This window comes from Rhincodon typus, chromosome 20, assembly GCF_021869965.1.
Source record: "Rhincodon typus isolate 14 chromosome 20, sRhiTyp1.1, whole genome shotgun sequence".
Taxonomy (NCBI): Eukaryota; Metazoa; Chordata; class Chondrichthyes; order Orectolobiformes; family Rhincodontidae; genus Rhincodon; species Rhincodon typus.
In genome coordinates, this window is record NC_063351.1 from 2,890,368 (window position 1) to 2,899,870 (window position 9,503).

The window sequence follows — 9,503 nt, forward strand, 5'->3', positions numbered from 1 at the left end:
GCGGGAGGGAGAGACGGCGGGAGCGGGAGGGAGAGACGGCGAGAGCGGGAGGGGGTGACGGTGAGAGCGGGAGGGGAGAGACAGTGAGAGCGGGAGGGACAGACGGTGAGAGCGGGTGTGTGAGATAGTGAGAGCGGGAGGGAGAGATAGTGACAGCAGGGAAGTGTGGGGGTGAGGGTGGGCCAATGATTGAGATGTCTGGTTGGTGTGGATGAGTGGGATGGAAGGGTCTGTTTTTGTGATGTTTGACTATATAATGATGAATTTAGCGTGTTAAAGACCCAGTTAAACCTTATTCAACAAAGGGATAACTTTTTCAATGTTTTAATAGTGAGGCAAGTTCTTATTCCTTCAAATGATTTCAGATTTCCATCTGAGGGCAGCTTTAACATTGCACCCTGTGGATGACCAGCAAACCACTGACATTGACTCTTGGATCTGCTGGATCTCCGGGTTTAACTGCGTTACTGTGAACACCAGAAGCTGCTGCTAGATGCAGGCCCTGGGAAATGATGGCAAATGCTGTCAGTTTTGTTGTCTTTGGCTTTGCCAAGTCTGAGCCAAATGCTGCTCTTTTATTCCGAGGTATAGTACCCATTGTCGGTGCAACCTGGCTCCTGTTCTCCCATTTCCTGGAGTTCTTTGTGCATTTGCAACAGTTAATCTGACAAAACAATGATCTAACACCGATCGCAGTATTTCATTATAGATTTGTGCAGTCGATCCAAACCTTTTTCTTCCCTCTTTCAGTGAAAAACTCAGCAAAAGGCAAGTACGTGTCAAGTAACAGCTACAATACTGCCGTCATGTGGGCAAATTCCATGGAGACAATTAGCCAGGAGCAGGCAAAATAAATTGCAATAGCGAGCTGCTGCTTGTCAAAATGGTCTATATATCCTTCATGCTCTCTCCCTGCAGGAAACTGCTATCAGGTCCGTATGGAAAATCTCAGGTACAAGCTGAAAATCTTAACATGTACAACCAAAACATCTGAATACAACTGTAATAAGTAAGTGGAAGTAAATCTAAATATCTCAACAAACTAGTCAATTTTGTTTGGCCAAGCAGCATCAGAGGAGCAGGAAAGCTGACGTTTCGGTCTGGACCCTTCTTCAGAAATGGGGGAGGGGAAGGGGGCTCTGAAATAAATAGAGGGGGGGAGGCGATGATAGAAGGTGGATAGAGGAGCAGATAGGTGGGAGGGAAGACGGACAGGTCAAAGAGGCGGGGATAGACCCAGTACAGGTGAGTGTAGGTAGGGAGTTGGGATGGGGGTTGGTCAGTGAGGAGGGAGGGGCAAGTAGGTGGGAGGGAAGACGGACAGGTCAAGGAGGCGGGGATGAGATGGGCTGATCTCGGGATAAGGTCGGGGGTGGGGAAATTTTGAAGCTTGTGAACAAAGACAGAATTCCCCTTGTCCTCACGTATCACCCCATTAACCTCCGGATTCAACGCATCATTCTCCGCCACTTCCACCACCTGCAATCTGATCCCACTACCAAGGATACATTTCCCTCCCCACCCTTATCTGCCTTCCGGAGGGACCGCTCTCTCCACGACTCCCTTGTCCCCTCCACACGGCCCACCAGCCCCAACACACTCGGCACTTTTCCCTGCAACCACAGGAAGTGCTACACCTGCCCCCACACCTACCCCCTCACCCCCATCCCAAGCCCCAAGAAAACCTTCCACATTAAACAGATGTTCACCTGCACATCTGCTAATGTGGTATATTGTATCCGCTCTTCCCGATGTGGCCTCCTCTACATCGGGGAGACCAAGCGGAGGCTTGGGGACCACTTTGTGGAACACCTAATTTCATTTCGTGACAAACGACTGCACCTCCCAGTCGTGAACCATTTCAACTCCCCCTCCCACTCCTTGGACGACATGTCCATCCTGGGCCTCCTGCAGTGCCACAACGATGCCACCCGAAGGCTGCAGGAACAGCAACTCATATTCCGCTTGGGAACCCTACAGCCCAATGGTATCAATGTGGACTTCACAAGCTTCAAAATCTCCCCTCCCCCAACCTCATCCCAAGACCAGCTCCCTCTCATCCCTGCCTCCTTGACCTGTCTGTCTTCTCTCCCACCTATCCGCTCCTCCCTCCTCACTGACCAACCCCCATCCCAACTCCCTACCTACACTCACCTACTAGCTTCATCCCCACCTCCTTGACCTGTCCGTCCTCTCTGCACCTATCTGCTCCACTATCCATCTTCTATCATCACCTCCCCCTCTTTCTATTTATTTCAGAATCCCCTTCCGCTCCCCTATTTCTGAAGAAGGGTCCAGACCCGAAACATCAGCCTTCCTGCTGCTCTGATGCTGCCTGGCCTGCTGTGTTCATCCAGCTCCACACCTTGTTATCTCAGACTCCAGCATCAGCAGTTCTTACTATCTCTGAGTCAATTTTGTTTGTTGTTATTGAGGTGCTGTATGTTAGATGATTTATCGCACAAATTAATTTAACAATAGAATGATGCAGGCAGGAATTTGTTGTTAACCATTTAAGTGCCTATGTTTAGAAATTCCTCAACTGGGGCTAAAGTGGGGAGTGGAGTGTTGCAGGGGTTGGAAATATTTGTGACTGTTGTAAAATGTCACACTTGGCTGGTGAGAGGAGATAGTGGTGCTTGATATCCTTCTGCACAAAGTGTTAAATTTGGAAGGGCACCCAAAATCTTACCTTTAACCCAGAGGCTGCACTGATTTACATTCATGGATTTTTTAATGGGGCGCAAATATTGTCTGAAATGCCAGCTTTGTTTCACGTGATTGGAGAATACTGTCTGTAGCAGGTTGGTTTGAAGAGGTTATTCTGCAAGCTGCCTCTTTCACCTCCTCTAAGGTGCTGCCCAGAACCTAATTCTATGATAAAGCTTTAAGGTCACCTCTCCTAATAGCGTCTTATGTGGCTCAGTGTCAAATTCTGTTTGATCTCACTGCAGTGAACTACCTTAGCATGTTCTATCATTTAGAAACATGTTGTATATACAAGTGTCTTTGTTGTTAATATTCACCCAATAACCAAGAGCTAGGATGGCACAGTGGCTCAGTGGTTAGCACTGCTGCCTCACAAAGCCTGGGTTTGATTCCACCCTCGGGCTGTGTGGAGTTTGTACATTCTCCCTGTGTCTGTGCGTCCTCTGCTACCCACCTACCCCCCCCCCCCCACTCCCTCCCCGCCCGCACCCCCCACCCCGCCCCCGCCCCCGCCCCCGCCATCCAAAGATGTGCAGGTTAGGTGGATTGGCCATGGGAAATGTTGGCTTATAGGGTAGGGATGTGGGTCTGGGTGGGTTGCTCTTCAGAGGGTTGGTGTGGTTTCGATGGGCTGAATGGCCTGCTTCTGCACTGTAAGGATTCTGTGAGAAGAGATTACACAATCACAGTGGTCAAGATCTAGGCCCAAGGACATCAATGTCATCTGCCTTCTACCCTGCTCCACATTGGAAACTGTCCCTATCTTCTGTCACCAGGAGAAGGGGCAATTTATCCACAACTCTACCAGGGAATAACTTTGAGAAATACCGTGGTGATAGCAGGTGGACAGTTGCTGAAACATCAGCTTAAGAATCAACAGCGCAGCTCAATCAGGTTTGTATATCAATCAGGGCATCAAGAGTGGCAGGCAAGGAGTTGGGGATTATGTCTTCTGGTCTACTGTTTATGAAGAGTAGTAAGTGTGGATGTGTACATTAAGATTTAGTAATTGTAGGAGACTACTGGATTCTCCCAATGTTAGTTGTCCAGCTTTGCTGTGTGACAGTACAAAGACAATTCTGTTCTTTGTTGATGGTGAGAACCCAAGTAATATCTTCAGCAGCTGTCAATGTGTCTATGACAGTGGCTCCTCTTGCTTTCCAATTATCGAACTCACAAAGGGGTTGCTATACCACAGATAGCATCTATCAGTGAGTGAAACATTCTGCAACCATTTCCCTATGTGTGGTATATGCCCTGAAACCTGGAGAGCCTGGGTTTTTAAGGGAATAATTTGCACCAGCACAGGAGCAGAAAATGAGTGCACAGGACAGTGATACCCCAGTTACAGTGGGGTAAGATGTACAGGCACCAACAGGTACAGTGTCCCGATAAAACATACAGAAAATGCAGTTCTAGTAACTAGAAACAAAGCATTGATAATTCTACATACATTTGGACTTTATCACAGGAAAATGGTTCTCATCATCTTTCATTAAAAGGGTGTTATTAAGATTCTGTCCATTGTTAAGTAAGTAGCTCATAATGGAGATGTTACAAAGTTGGATGGACAATAAAGGGGTACACTTTAAAATCTCCACAATCAGACAATAATTTACTAACAAGCATGACAAAATAAATCAATACTTTCACTTTTCTATGAGCAGTTATGGGCCAATGTCCTGCTTGTTTCTTTCTGGTTTGACTTCAGAAAGTTTTGAACAATTTTAACTTTGATGAACAAGGTAACCTCTCGCTAAAAGTAATAACAAACATGTTTAATAGCTGCTTGCAATTAGCTGCTCAACTGAACTTGCAAAAGGGAAAGGTTTTTCTTATGTTCGAAAGGCTGAAGAAATCAATGATCAGGACATATCTGTAACTGATTTGTGGAGTCACAGTGTTATATATCAAGGAGAACTGACAAAGAATGCCAAAGGGCAGGATAACTGTGGAATATAAGATCAATTTCTGAATATTGCAAAAAAAAAGTCATTGAAGTCAGAGGTAGCAAGAACTGCAGATGCTGGTGTCAGGACTGATGAGGGGTTCCAAATCAAACCATTGACTCTCCTGCTCCCCGATGCTGCCTGACCTGCTGTGTTCTTCCAGCTCCTCACTGTGTTGATTCTTGTTCAAGACCTTCACTAAATCCTGTTGTTCCAAATAACTATAACTTTCTGAGTGAATCCTTTGCCCTAATGAACTGATAATATGCTAATAACACAGCTAATGGGAATTGAATAGTAACAATAAAGTTGACAACCGCAGCGTCAGTCTCCCAGGAAATATGATAATCCACAGTGCACCCTCACAGAGGTGATCTCAGGAACATGTCACTGAGGCTACAAACAAGAAGACCACAGTTTTGATCAATTCAAGTCAATACTGAAGGCATTGTACCAAGATTTGAAATTATATTCTACCAGGCCAGCAGCAAATGCCCCAGAGGTTGATCATATTGAGAAGCAGCACGATCCAGAGTAAATCAGGGCAATATGTCAGAGCTGATTGTGTAGATTTTACAGAGGGACTGATTACCCACTCCCTTGCCAATGTGAAAGCTGGCTGCCCTCCTAGACTGGTAGACTGGCAGCAGGATAAACTGGATGAGTGTGGGCTTTCTACCCCATGGGGATAGGAAGCCCCGCCTTGGACAGCTTCTGGACAATCAGAGATAGTAGGAACTGCAGATGCTGGAGAATCCGAGACAACAAGGTGCAGGGCTGGATGAACACAGCAGGCCAAGCAGCATCATAGGAGCAGAGCCGACAGCTCTGTGGGCTCAGCAGCACCAGGAGAGGGTAGTGGCCACTGCTGGGATTACCAGCAGTTTGAAGGAGAAGTGAATCTGGATACAGCACTGAAGTAAATCCCAGGAAAACTGGGAGACCTCACTGTGATTGGAGAGGGGGATGGAGGAGGACAAAGAGGGAGACACAAATGATGGCACGAACTTAAGGGCTTTGCTCCTAATAGGCATAGAGACCCACAAAGGTAGTACTGCTGCTTCCTGCCCAACTACTGCAGTACAAACATACAAAGAAGAACAGGCTCCTTGGCCCTTAAAGCCTACTCCACCATTCAATAAGATCATGGCTGATCTGATTTTAACCTCAACTCTACATTGTAATGTGAAAAGCGAAGTCCTCCAAACTAACCTCACAGCTAAAACGCTTCGTATCCCTTGAAGCATTCTGGTAAATATCCCCGGCACCTTCTCAGGCCTCCTCCCTGAGAAGTGTGTGTGTGTGTGAAGTGTGTGTGTGTGTGTGAAGTGTGTGTGTGTGTGTGAGAAGTGTGTGTGTGTGTGTGTGAGAAGTGTGTGTGTGTGTGTGAAGTGTGTGTGTGTGTGTGTGTGTGTGAAGTGTGTGTGTGTGTGTGTGTGAAGTGTGTGTGTGTGTGAAGTGAGTGTGATTAATTGTGATAACTCTCTTAAATTCTCCATTCATGAAGAGTGGAATCTTAACCTGGGTTTACAAGAAGGTAAGGGGGTGAGATAGTCTCCCAGCATTGATCATTGCATCATAACTCCCTCCCTTTGGTGAGGGTGGCATGCTGAGATCCTGACCAGGGAGTTGTGAGTTCTCAATTGCTGGTCACTCTTGCAGTGCTCACCATTCACTGGGCCTTCACATTGTCCTCCACCCCTTGAGGTGTTGTCCACACCGACAGGCAGGCAGGCAGGGTGCCAACCCCCATGTGATAAACTTCCAAAGGTCATAGGAAGTTCTGGGCAGTATGGAGGTGGTGGTCTGCGAAGAGCTGAGGGGATGGAATCAAGGGAGCCGTGTGTGACTCCTCCTCTGGCTCGGTGCCTCTCCTTGTGAGGGGGAGGACCTGACCCTACTCTCATCCTGCCTTCCATCCTGATGGTCAATGCTTGGGGCAATGCACAGGGTCCCCTCCTGGCCAGGACCACAGGGTCCCCTCATGGCCAGGACCACAGGGTCCCCTCCTGCCCAGGACCACAGGGTCCCCTCCTGCCAGGACCACAGGGTCCCCTCCTGCCCAGGACCACAGGGTCCCCTCCTGCCAGGACCACAGGTCACCTCCTGCCCAGGACCACGGGGTCCCCCCCTGGCCAGGACCACGGGGTCCCCTCCTGGCCAGGGGCACGGGGTCCCCTCCTGGCCAGGACCACAGGGTCCCCTCCTGCCCAGGACCACAATGTCCCCTCCTGGCCAGGACCACAAGGTCCCCTCCTGCCTGGACCTCATCAGGTGCCAGTGCTCTGACTGCACATGGCCTAAGGCATCTCTCCCTCCCCAGTGTGTGTGAGACTGCAGGAGTGTGAGACTCACTGAGGGAAGTGCCAGAGGCCAGTGAGATATCACTGTCCGTGCTGCTGGTGTTCCAGGAGCCAGGGCCAACCCTGGCCCCTCCAGTGATCAGGGGAGATTCAGGAACTCTCCTCTCTGTGGATGGGTGATGATGGACAGCTGTGAGACCCAGGAGGCAGAGGGCACCGCATCCACTGATAAGCTGTGGTGTTCAAACCTGGTCAATGTGACCATCACAGTGAAATGGCAAGGCTTTCTAACTCATGGATGTGACAGCATCCCCTCAGGGAGGCTTCCTGTCCTCTCCCAGAGGGGCCTGAGGACACAGGTATTCAACACCTCGCTCCTCCCCGTGCTCCTCCTGTTATGGGACGTAATGGCATGAAGGGGGAAAACGGCTAAGATGCATGAGGGTGGAGGGCTGCTAGGGCTGGTGCACATGAGGAAAGATGTGGGATGTTCAGAGGGGAGTGAGGAGGCAGCATGAGGTCACACAGTGGTGTGGGAGGTAATCAGACTGAGTGAGGGAAGGAGGGGGTGTCAGATTGCTGTGCTGGCACAGTGAAGGATGGGCACTGAAGATCTGCACTCACCCAGGAGAGGTGAAAGGTTCACTGTAGCCCAGCCTTCCTCACCCTGGCAATGGTATTGACCTGGTTGGCACAGGACTCCTCTCCAACATCTCATCCACAAGGAATTCCAGAGCCCTCGTGGAAAAGTGCGCCAATCTAAGAGAAGCCAGTATTTCCACACCCTCCCCATTACTCTGCCATCTCCCTGATGCTGAACACAGCTGGGCAAGTGTGAACTAATGGAGCTGCCCCAAGGGATGCTGGGCTAGTGGAGGACCATGGCTGAGCAGCAAGTTCCTCTGTGAATGGGATTTAATAAGATTGAGGGTGAGAATAGGATGGGATTCTCATGGCAAGGATTTGAATGGTAATTAAAGTGGCAAGTTTAATCATTTTTCCCTACGGTGTAGAAGCAGGCCATTCAGCCCATATCAACCGTCTGAAGAGCATCCCACCCAATTTCTGTAACCCTGCATTTTCCCCATGTCTAACCCCATCCAGCCGGCACGTCCCTGGACACTGTGGGCAATTTTGCACAGCCAATCCACCACAACCTGCACATCTTTAGACTGTGAGAGGAAACCCACGCAGACACGGGGAGAATGTGCAAACTCCACACAGACAGTCGTCCAAGGCTGGAATCAAACCCAGGTCCCTGGCGCTGTGGGGTAGCAGTGCTAACCACTGAGCCACCATGCCGCCCCACTGTATTGGTGGTGAGATATGGTGAGAAAAGCTCACTTGCCTCACAGCAAGACTCACTCCACTCAATCCCAACATGACCTGCTGGTGGTGAGGAATCTTGCCATTTGTTTTTGGCTAAGTTCTATTCACCAGGAAGGCTATAAAGCTGCCAATCACCATCAAAGCAACCAATCAAATCACCCACACGAGTTGATCAACTGCTCAGTGGTCAGAGCTTGGTGCTTCAAGAATAGAAATTAAATGAGAACAAATGTACAAAAGATATCAACGATTCAAAGTGGAATATTTCAGTTGATCATAAAGTTGGTCATGTTCTGTTCCAAATCTATCCAATTAGTTTTGTCCCAGAATCCTGCCATCTCTCAGGGACCCACATTTAATTATTCCTCATTCCAAAGAGCTGAACTCATCTCTCATTGCCTTTCGACATTACTTGATATTGAAAGAATGGGCATAGAAATGTGAATCCTTCTGGATTCAACAGCTGGGTATACCATAGAGAAAAGTTATCATTTCCCTCAATACTTAGTTGTGGTGTTGCATTCCACAGTGTTTTGCATTCAAAAACTCTCCCTGTTATGATTCGATTAATACATGCCAATCTATTCCTCCTCATCATACTGATGCACCAACCAGTGAGAATTAGTTTTCACTGTTTACTCTCTCGATCCCTTCACTAATCCTTGAGAACTTTTAGCAGATTTACATTCCACTCTTAACCATTCCCTGTTAATGTGAATGCAGGCCTCATTTTCTTAGGTCTTTCATCATTATTAAGTCCTACCTCTCCAGTAAGGGAACATTGTGCTTATATTGCATCTTTCAGAACCCCGAAATGATTCAGACTCATATTCTTTCAAACATAGCCAATGTTGTAGCTTGGGAATTAGTGCAATGTACAGGTACAGGTTCCCCAGAAAGCAGTGAGGCAAAATAACCCGATTTATCTGCATTTGGCAGTGCTGGTTAAGTGATATATGTTGGCTAGGACGCTGGGGACAGCTGTCCTGTTTGCAACTCCTATGGTGGAATCTGAGGGAGCAAATGGGGACCTTGGCCCTGAAAGAGAGCACTTCAGACACTGCAGCTCTCTCTCAGAGCAACACCGAAATGAATCAGAGATAGTAGGAGCTGCAGATGCTGGAGAATCCAAGACAACAAGGTGTAGAGCTGGATGAACACAGCAGGCTAAGCAGCATCACAGGAGCAGAAAGGCTGACGTTTCGGGCCTAGA